This window comes from Sinocyclocheilus anshuiensis, unplaced genomic scaffold, assembly GCF_001515605.1.
Source record: "Sinocyclocheilus anshuiensis isolate Anshui unplaced genomic scaffold, SAMN03320099.WGS_v1.1 scaffold436, whole genome shotgun sequence".
In the NCBI taxonomy this organism is placed as follows: Eukaryota; Metazoa; Chordata; class Actinopteri; order Cypriniformes; family Cyprinidae; genus Sinocyclocheilus; species Sinocyclocheilus anshuiensis.
In genome coordinates this window covers 1,568,695-1,579,125 of record NW_015560618.1, presented here as the reverse complement: position 1 = coordinate 1,579,125, position 10,431 = coordinate 1,568,695, and positions in this window count along the sequence as shown.

Sequence of the window (10,431 nt, the reverse complement as noted above, 5' to 3'; positions counted from 1 at the left end):
ACTGTATACATAATACATATAATATAATATTGCTGTGGATACAATCAGTCTTTGAAAGTAATTTGTTAATGCTTCTACACTTTTAAATTTCCTTTTAATTATGGATGGTTTAAAGGTGAGTAAAATAATGTCACCTCATTGTACCCAGAGTTTGAAAATGTTTATTATCGCGTTTATAGAGCAAACTTTTTGCTGATTGTTTACAGTGTAATCGGAAATTACTCCCATCATTCCCATCATGGGGCGTAGGAAAAAGGTAGCAGTCTCTTTTGCAAAGCCTAACTCACTTTAATTCAATTCTGTGAAATGTCTATCGAGTGTGAATAGGTCTGGGAAGTGAAGATTACATCTGCTGAGACTTCACTTTAGTCCAGAGCCAGACAGACAGAAGTGTGAGTAACACGGCATGACATGATCCTTTGAGCTGCTCTCGCTGACAGTGGCAGAGTAGCAGGTGGCTCTGAAAGAGAGAGAGATAGAGATGGACAGAGTAACAGGAGAAGTGAGAGTGTGTCTGATGCTGGGACAATGGCATCATGACCTATATCGGATACTCTGCGGGATGCCTGTGAAGATAAGGCTAGCCGGGAATTTGCAGTGGTTTTCCCACTGGCTCAGAAGACACAAGGAAATCTTTTCGGAATCGGGGGTCTGAAGTAGTACATGCGTATGAAACAAAACTGCTCCTTATTACAATTATGCAACAAAAATATGAATTAGTTATAGCATTATAAATGCCAGACTGAACAATCGAGCACTCATTCTGTAACAAAAAGCTCTCTTGAGATGGCTTACAAAAATAGGGCAGATAAGAGACTGATATACAAAGACACATGTCTTCTATATTATGAAATTCTGAGGGAATGAGATACTAGGTTACTGCTTTATGAATACTGCATATCTACTATATACTTTTATATCAAATAATAGGAAAAATACATGTTTTTTTGTAATAGTGTGTGAATCAGAACCAGCGTTGGTAAAAAAAAAAAAAAAAAATAATAATTATTTATTAAATTATATATTTTTTTAAATTAAATAAAAAAATAAAAACTATTAAAAAACAAAAAATATATATTTTTTTGTTAAATGAAATAAAAATATAAATACTCAAAACATTAAAACACACTTTTGAGATATTGTCTTAATTGGCAACTAAGTGAAATAAAGTAAGTTTAAGTTCCAAGACTAACATTTCTAAAATTATAACTAAAAACTAAAAAAATAAAGAATCAAAATAAACTAAAGTCGACTATAATCAAAATGAAAATATGTTGTAAAAGTATATAAATAATACTAAAATAACACTGATCAGAATGTATTCTGCAATGATAAATATTTCAAACCCTGACCTCATTACTTTGCATAATGCAAAAAATAGTGGTGTTATCATTTTGGGAATAAAAAAATGTTATTTTGTGATTAAACTGACAATATAGTTAGTTTATTTATTTAAGCGTGGCTGTAATGCTTCTGCTTCATTCTTCACACTGGAATCGGAAGGTCAGTCGGGCAGAAAATGCACATACATGCTATATACTGCAGAAATAGTCAAAGTAGAGTGGTATTTAATAGACTGAGATGAGTAAAGGAAAAGTAACACTGTTAAACCACATTAATTATTCACCTCATTTCATAAATAACCTACAGATTTTTTTTTTTTTAAGAGATATCAACTTTGATTTCCGTTTTTCATTTGTGTGATTTTTCAAAGTTTTAGGCTTGTGTGAAGAACAGACCAAAATAAGTCATTATTCACTGAAAATTTCCCCTCAGTAGATCTCAAAGCTCATTCATATTCGTGAACATTTCAACTTATTACCTTGCGATAAGTTATGAAATGACAATGGCGATGGCAGACAATGGCATTTGCATGACAGAAGTTGAAAACTGGTGTGACGTGTCAGAGCCCCTCATTTGAATATATGCAAATTAGATTTGAATCCGCAGTGGACAAGATGATTTTTTTTACAAATGAACGACTCGCGAGTTTTTGGTCTGTTGGCTTGTCAGCTCCAGTCCTCATTGAGTTTCACAGTGTCACAGAGCAATGTGTACAAACCGACTTAGTGTTCTTTTGAAGGACGAAACAGTCAGACAGCTTGAGGGTGAGTAATAAAGGAATTTTTCTTTTTAGGACTTCCTTTAAAATAATGTTCCCAGAACATTGGTTGAATTCTTCACACATACTTTGCATTCAACTATCCTGCCACACAAAATGCAAATGAAATCAGGCCTCTTAGATTATGATCTGTCTTGTGACAGACAGGCTTGTCTCAAAAATACTCAGATGCAGTCAAAACAGAGTGTGAAAACCGAAAAGTTGCCGTATTTTGCTTTTCGAGAACAGTATTGTGGAGTTGACTATAGGTGGATGCCTAATTGTTGTGGTATCTCAGTGTCTAATTTTTTTGAGCTTAGGTGTAACTTATGTAGAATTGTTTGTCAGCAAGAATAATAAAAATGACTGAAATTTGCCCTCAAGACATCTACTGAATGACAGTGTGTTGTCTTTACAGGGTGTGATCCACAAAGAACCTTTTATGCTGTCCTGGTCTTCTGTTCACTTCACTCATTATTGTTATCAGAGTTTTGGCAATATCTTTGATATATGACAGAGAACTAAGGAATAGTTTCAAAACAACTATGCAACGCATGCTGTTCCAACCCAGTATTATATTCTTTTCTCTGTGAAAAGAGATCTATAGATAGAATGTCCTTGGGCAGTTCTTACGTACAATGAAAGTGGAACCCCCCCCATACACACACCCTACTATTTATTGTATTTAATAGTGTAGCAAACCAGTTTTCTGTAATTAAAATACTTTTAATTATGTGTGCATTATGGCAAGTTAGTTTCAAAGTGACAAGTGAGAGAAAAAATAAAACTATCCAAGTGACATTCCTCCTCCTGTTCATCTCCCTCTTTCTCTCTCTCTTTCTCGCTCTCTCCATCTCTCTCTCTCTCTATCAGAGGTTACAGAGTTCAGCTCTCTGTGGAGTGAAGTGGAGGCCTGTGTAATGAGCAAGGGGGGCCTCGGGGTTTTAATTGCTCTGGTCCTCCTCGCTGTAGTGTGTTAATTATACAGGGGGGATAATTTTGCTGAGAAAACTATAGATAATTAGTATAGTTTTCATAGTATAGACAGGGGCAGAGAAAAACTGGTTTTGTGACATCAAATCCAGATATTGATTTGCAAAGTCAGCGAGACAAAAACTTGAGAATTTGTGATGCGTTTAAAGAACCATCTGCCCACATACATTCAACAGCATGTCTGCTGAATAGCGCTGCACACTTAAACATAGCTCTTCCCTGAAAAGACACAACAAAAAGTACAAAAGAAAACATTCCAAGAATAACCTGTATGCTGATATTTTCGGAAAATGTGAAGAATCTTTACATTGCACTTCCCCATCAACATTTTTTTCCCATACATGACAGATAACAGCTACCAGATCTGATCCTAAACTTTTGGTATTGTATTGGCTAATTACACTGTTAATATGATCATACCTGTCTACACTCTTAAAAAAAATAAAGGTTCTTTATTGGCATCGATGGCTCCATTTTTGGGGAACCAAAAATGGTTCTTTTATGGTATCGCCGTGAAAACCCCTATTTGGAAACTTTATTTTTCAGAGTGTATCATATGTTGATATCACATAACCAATTTTGGACACATCTGAATCAAAATGAGGTTATAAAGAGCTTAATAAGCTAATTTTTTACATAAAATCCCACAAAATATACTCTGGTATGTTCCTTTTTTACTAGGTGGCCAGAATATCCTTGGAATAGAGCTGCATGAACATTCTTCAAACATTCTCCTTTTGTGTTCCACAGAATATTGGTTTGAAACAACATTCAACCAATGAATATTTTTATTTTTATTCTATCCATATTTTTTTTCTTAAAAAAAAAAGCACACAATCAACACTCCACACCCCATAATGACAAATAATAATAAAAAAAAAAACAGATTTGCGATAACTTTACAAATGTATTAATATTATTTTAAGGCTTCATTCTCTGTCCATTTATCTCTCAAATAGATCTACTTCACATAATTCCTCTTTTACACATACTCACTAATGTGCTGATGCTATGATGATATCTATTTTCAAATCTCCCAGCATATTAAAATTGTTTTGAAGTCATAACATAATATTTTACAAGTAATTGTGCGAAAATTACGCTTTATTAATCTAAACTCTGTAAATATGTGTGAAAAGGAATAAAAGGTGTCTGAGTTTTACTGCCTCTAGTGTTAATTTCTTTTGGAAACTACAGTAATAGTTCGCGCAAAATCGTCCCAGTACTTTAGTACTGTACATTTAGTTCTGGAACTAAAGCGGTGCGAAAGGCCCTATTATGTACTTATTGGTACGTATTTCACGTCTCGCGAAAAAGTGCCCCCAGGTACGTTTTTGCCATGAGACCAGGTAACCCAGGCTCATTTGAAATATGTGCCTCTAAATACATCTCTGTAACACCGTTAATACGTACCTTACTGCACATTTCGCGGCAGTTTCAAAGTGAAATATACAGTGAGTGGCGCTAAAACGCGGGTTCAATACGTGACCCTGGTACGTTTTTATTACATTGCTTCCGGTATGTATTGCGGTGGTTCATAATTCAAATATCCGGGGAGTGTTGCTAAAAGTTAATGCTCTAACACTACATGATAGTGTTAACAAATGCAAAACAGGTATAAAAACTGATTTGTTGATGCAACAGTTCCATTTTGAATTTCCTTTTATGCAGGTTTGAACTGTTTTGTGGAACTGTAGTTTAACGGGATTTGTACCCGAGCTCTTCAACTCAAGTCAAACTCAATACTGCGTGAGCTACCGAACAAACCTACTGAGTATGAAAACCCATATGCTGGATATGTGACGCTAGCGTTCAAAAGTGTCAGTTTTCAAATGTCGCAGCAAGTTAAAATTATTTTGAATTCATAACATGATATTCCTCAAGTAATTGTCTGAAAATTATGCTTTATTAATCGAAACTGTGGACCTGCAAATCATACTTTGTGTGAAAAGGAATTAAACTTGTTGGAGTTTTACTGCCTCTAGTGTTTATTTCAACTGAAAACTGCAGCGATTTTTATGTATAGGTAAGTTTTTTCAGTTCCGTTTCAGTCGGTCACACTCTCCTTCAGGGAACGAGGGTTACATATGTAACCGAGACGTTCCCTTTCAGTCGGTCACTCTCGACGTCACGTTGGTAATGGCCGACGAATTGGGTCTCTCTAAGCGAGATCCCAATTCCCAATTCGTCGGTCATTATCGACGACGTCTCTGTTCCCTCCTCAGGGAACGAGGGTTACATATGTAACCGAGACGTTCCCTTTCAGTCGGTCACTCTCGACGTCACGTTGGTAATGGCCGACGAATTGGGTCTCTCTAAGCGAGATCCCAATTCCCAATTCGTCGGTCATTATCGACGTGACGTCTCCGTTCCCTCCTTCAGGGAACGAGGGTTACACAAGTAACCGAGACGTTTTGCAGAAATGTATTTAGAGGCACGTATTTCCAATGAGCCTATGTTGGCAATATCCCATTGACATAAGCATGCGACTGCAATATAACAGAATGTTTGAGCCAGCTGCGTTATTATTACAATTGAAAATAACTGTTTTCTGCTCTCATATATTTAAAATGTAATTTATTCTTATTATTATCTGTGTTGAAAACAGTTGTGTGTGTGTGTGTGTGAGAGAGAGAGAGAGAGAGAGAGCGAGAGAGACCCTGTAATGATATTTTTCATTACATACCCTGCTGAAAAAAACAGCTAAAACCAGCCTAAGCTGGTTGGCTGGTTTTAGCTGGTCATCCAGCCTGGTCTAGGCTGGTCATAGCTGGTCAGCAGGCTGGTGTCATATCCATGTCATTATACAAATGTGTGGTCTCATAAACCATATACCGCTGCTCGCACACATACATACGCATGTAATGCAAAATATCATTATAGGGTTGTAAATTACCATATAAGTTTTAACAGAACAAAAATAATAACCAGTTGGCTGGCAATGTTTGATCACAAATGTATTTATTTTCTTTACTTATTTACCCACTGCCACTGCCATTTTTTCGTGAATGACCATGCGGAGTGTGTTTTCAAGCTGAGTGTTGATCACCTTGATGTAGCAGATCAGAGCAGCATTATCAGAACACTCTGCAGGTGGTTAAGGCAGACCGGAAGCTGAGGCAAAACCTGAGGAAGAAGAGCAATGCAAACAAGAGTGCTTGATACACACACTGCACTGTAGTAAAATATGAAATTACAATGATTTTTGCCAATTTTTAACATTTTACTGTCAAAGAATATTATATGCCATATACTGCTGTATTATAGGTTCGGTAATGTTGCTAGAGCACAATAATGTTAAAAGTTTCATAAATATTGAATTGCAAATGCTAAGCTACGTAACTGTATATAATTGTCATTTCTCAGGTGTAGTTGACCGAGTAAATATGCAGTTTAAGATATAAAATTTGGCCACACTGTTTATTGTTTGATATGGAATGCATTAGATATAGGGCCGAAACATATTTCAAAACTTTTCTAAATGTTGGAGTTCATGTGTATTTGCACAAGAACATTTCAAAAGGCCTTTGGTTATTGACATACCGTACATGATGCTCACAGATTATATTTACTTTACAGTGACAGTGAAAAAATACACAGCAAGCCTTTCCCTCTCATGTGGGTTATAGTGCGCGTTTGAATATTGTTGACTCTGCACATTGACGGTAACATATAACCATGCACACAAATAATACATTCATAACATGCTGTTAAGTCTATGAAAGAGAGTTGATTTCTCCTTTGGGAATTTGACATGAATATGTGTCTAATAATGGGGCGGCTTGGAATGGGATTCAGTTTCTGGAAGGCAATGAATGCGTATCTTGGGATGTGCCCTAGAAATATCCACTTCAGTGAGAGAGAGCTACTTTGCTTCTAATCTTCTGCTTCCTGTCTCTGGTTACCACCAATGCTCTGTATTGTTTAAAAACATTTAACCTGAATACACGGGCTGATACGGCAAGCGTTTCAGAGTGCTTTTTGTTAGGATGACCAGTGTTTGCGGAGGGTACCGCCATTGTGTGACACAATTGTGCAGCTGATTTTTTTTTCCCTTTTCCAGCAAACCAGACATGACAGTACACAGGGGCCTGACTCACAAAGTGCATTGTTCCTCAACAGTGTGACAGTGGTATTTCTGGATTTGGGCCAATGATTAAAAAAAAGCATTGTTTTGAAAGAAGAAAAATCTCCTCAGTTCTTCAGCAAATGCCACTGACTGCCACTGTATTACACTTTTGTAAAATACTGTACAAGTGTAAGCTTCTAATCTGTCCTATAATCTGCGGTGTGTTTCCTGTACAACGACGTAACTCGCTGATTAACTATAGTACGATACATCATTGGAGAAACTAACACGCTAGTTAGGATTTTTATATGTGCTTGTGGTGACATTTCTGCTACACAGATATTACGCACCTTATTACATGTTTTGTGACAGTTTGAAAGTGAAATGTCCAGTGAATGGTGCTGAAGCATGAATTCAACACATGACCATAGCCACGTTTTTGTTACGTTGGTACAGGCACATATTGCTGCGTTTTTATTACATTAATACTGGCATGTGTTGCGGCAGTTCATCTTCGGAACACAAATTAAGATATTTTTGATGAAATCTGAGACAGCAGCACAACTGAAATGTTCCCAGACCCAGAAACATAGTTAGGACATCGATAAAACAGTCCATGTGACATCAGTGGCAATTAAATTTTGCGAAGCTACGAGAATACTTTTTGTGCGCAAAGAAAACAAAAACAACATAATTTATTCAGCAGTTCTTCTCCTCGAGTTACCGTCTTCCACCATTTTGGAGAGCACCACGACACATGTGTGCACTTTCCCCAGAACGTAATCAATGTAATCAGCATTGTTTACATTCAGGAGAAAGCGCTTGCATGCTGTATATTTTGCAATATTGCAATGATATTGGATTTTTGCAGATATCCGATATGCCGATAATTTTCAACTAATTTTGGCCGATAGCCGATGCTGATGCATATATAATTGTTTTTAATTTTTGGTTAGTTTTTAACAAGAACTTATTTGTTAGAATTAAATACACAATAATAAAGATATTCTATAATGACAGTACATTGAAGATTTGAAAATAATTATAAATAAACTATATATTAATCACTGCATTTTTTTTCAGAAGGATGCAGTGGTAACCTTAACATTTTATTTTATGATTTAACATTTGTAAATGGTCCAAAGCAAAAGAGTTGTAAAAATTCTAAAAATCTTTTAGAGCTCATAGTTTGTTTAACATATATAATATATTACACATGAATGAATAAATCTATATATATAATAAATATTTTATATATATAAAATTATTTAATTTAAGTGTTAAGTTTTTTTTGTTGTTGTTCATGTAAGCTATAGCTTCTTTTGTATATAAACTATTTAGCCTTTTTTATTAATTAATTAATTAACTTATTTATTTATTTATTTTTGTAAATGAATTCTATTGCTCCCTGGAGTATTGAGGGATTTGTTTTTGCTACAGTAATGCAAAAAAACGCATGATTTGCTAACTTTTTGTTTATGACATTTAATTAACCAAATTAACCAAAAACCTTTTTATAAATTAATGTTTATTATCTTAGATTTTGCCCCTTGACTTTTAAAAAATTATTTACTTATATAATAAGTAAATAATTATGTGCTAATTATGAGATAACAAGCATCAAAGTTTGATTTCAACCATTAATTTCACTTTGATTTCAATCTTTGACATGGCCGTACAGTCAATATTAAAGATATAAAGGTTATATTTTCACATAATGTTCTACATCTTAATAAAGGATTATTTTATGTAGAAAACAGTAAATCACAAAAAAATGGTTTTCACAGGCAGGGTCACATTTAATAAATTAATGATTATTCTTTTAGATTTTGACCTTTGACTGTTTATTTTTTAATTAATGCATTATATATATTTTATCTTTAAAAAATATAACAAATTACACATTAATGAATAAATCAGTATATGTAAAATTATTTAAAGTGTCATGTTTGTGATTTTTTTTTTTGTTCATGTAAGCTTCTGACCTTTAAATCAAAACATACTCATGATTTTATGGCATCAATTACTGCACAGTCTAAATATTATTTGTGTATTTTGCTTTCATTTTATTAGAAGTAGGCCAACAGTGCCCCCTACGGAATTAAAACTCCTTACTGAGCGGGCATTAGGCTGCTGCTGCTGCTACTGCACCTGCTATTACTGTTTACTCTATCATACACCGAATGCGTCATTCTGTGCATTCTCAGTTTAAATGCAGCGATCCAAAACAGTGAATCCAATCACCATTTGGGCAAAACTTTGCTTCAATAATGAGCCAGAATGCTGGCGTGATCTAATCGCACTGTTGACATGATCTAATCACTAGCATACCCTGAGCACATGTGAGTTAATGTATTCCTCTTATCAGCAAGACATATCGGCATAATTTTTCATATTGGGTCATGCCGATATTCGCATTTAAAGCCATTATCGGCCGATTCCGATATTGGTCCAATAATATCGTGCATCCCTAATAAAAATGCATTCACTGATGCAACCATGCTATTAGATCTTCATTCGATGTGGGTTTGAGCAGTTTTGTCAAACCATAGTTTCACAGAATTCAAACCTGAGGGCTACAACTCTCAAGTGCGACACCATATTGAGTGAGCTACCGAGCAAACCTACTCAGAAAACTCATGCATATGAAGCTGTATATGTTATACATTAACATTCAAAAGTATCAGTTTTCAAATCTAGCAGCAGGTTAAAAATGTTTTAACATCATAACATAATATTGTGCAAGGAATTGTGAGAAAATTAAGATTTCTTAATCAAATAAATCATAATTTGTGTCAAAAGTAATAAAAGTTGTTAGTATTCGCTGCCTCTAGTGTTCATTTCATCTGGAAACTGCAGCGATTCATACATATAGGTACATTTTTTAAGTTTTGCAGAAACGTCGTCACAAGCATGTATTTCCAATGAGCCTGGGTATCGACATATGATTGTAACTTATATAATTAAATAGAATTAGCAATATAGAAAATACTGTATGATAGCTTGCTCATTGTGCCCAAGGGCATGATCAATTTAAGTCCATACAGAACAAGACAATATGCTTCTAATAACAGATTGAGAGTTGCCAACAACTCAAGCTTGACGTGCTGCAATGATTTGTTTAAACTATGGTTTCGGGAAACACAGAATCATTGGACTATTTTGGTAATGATAACTACAACCTAGTTGGCTAATAATGCTTTTTGGAAATGCACCCCTGAATGCACGAGCAGCAGTTGAAACTGCTGTGCACTGTAAAAAATACTGT